This window comes from Arachis duranensis, chromosome 5 (genome assembly GCF_000817695.3).
Source record: "Arachis duranensis cultivar V14167 chromosome 5, aradu.V14167.gnm2.J7QH, whole genome shotgun sequence".
NCBI classification, from domain to species: domain Eukaryota; kingdom Viridiplantae; phylum Streptophyta; class Magnoliopsida; order Fabales; family Fabaceae; genus Arachis; species Arachis duranensis.
Genome location: NC_029776.3, coordinates 22,190,837 through 22,191,358, shown reverse-complemented (window position 1 = coordinate 22,191,358; position 522 = coordinate 22,190,837).

Sequence of the window (522 nt, the reverse complement as noted above, 5' to 3'; positions counted from 1 at the left end):
AGGAGTTTAAAGCACGTCACAGTCATTCAATCATTGAATCCTACTCAGAATACCACAGACAAGGTTTAGACCTTCCGGATTCTCTTGAATGCCGCCATCAGTTCTAACTTATACCACGAAGATTCCGATTAAAGAATCCAAGAGATAACTACTTAATCTAAGGTAGAACGGAGGTGGTTGTCAGGCACACGTTCATAGTTGAGAATGATGATGATTGTCATGGATCATCACATTCATCCAGGTTAAGAACAAGTATTATCTTAGAATGGAAGCAAGCATGATTGAATGAGAAACAGTAGTAATTGCATTAATCCATCAAGACACAGCAGAGCTCCTCACTCCCAACCATGGGGTTTAGAGACTCATGCCGTGGAAGATACACAAAGAAAACGTGTAAAGTGTCATGAGGTTCCGATACAATGTCAAAAGATCCTATTAATAGTAAACTAATAACCTAGGGTATACAGAAATGAGTAAATGACGTAAAAATCCACTTCCGGGCCCACTTGGTGTGTGCTTGGG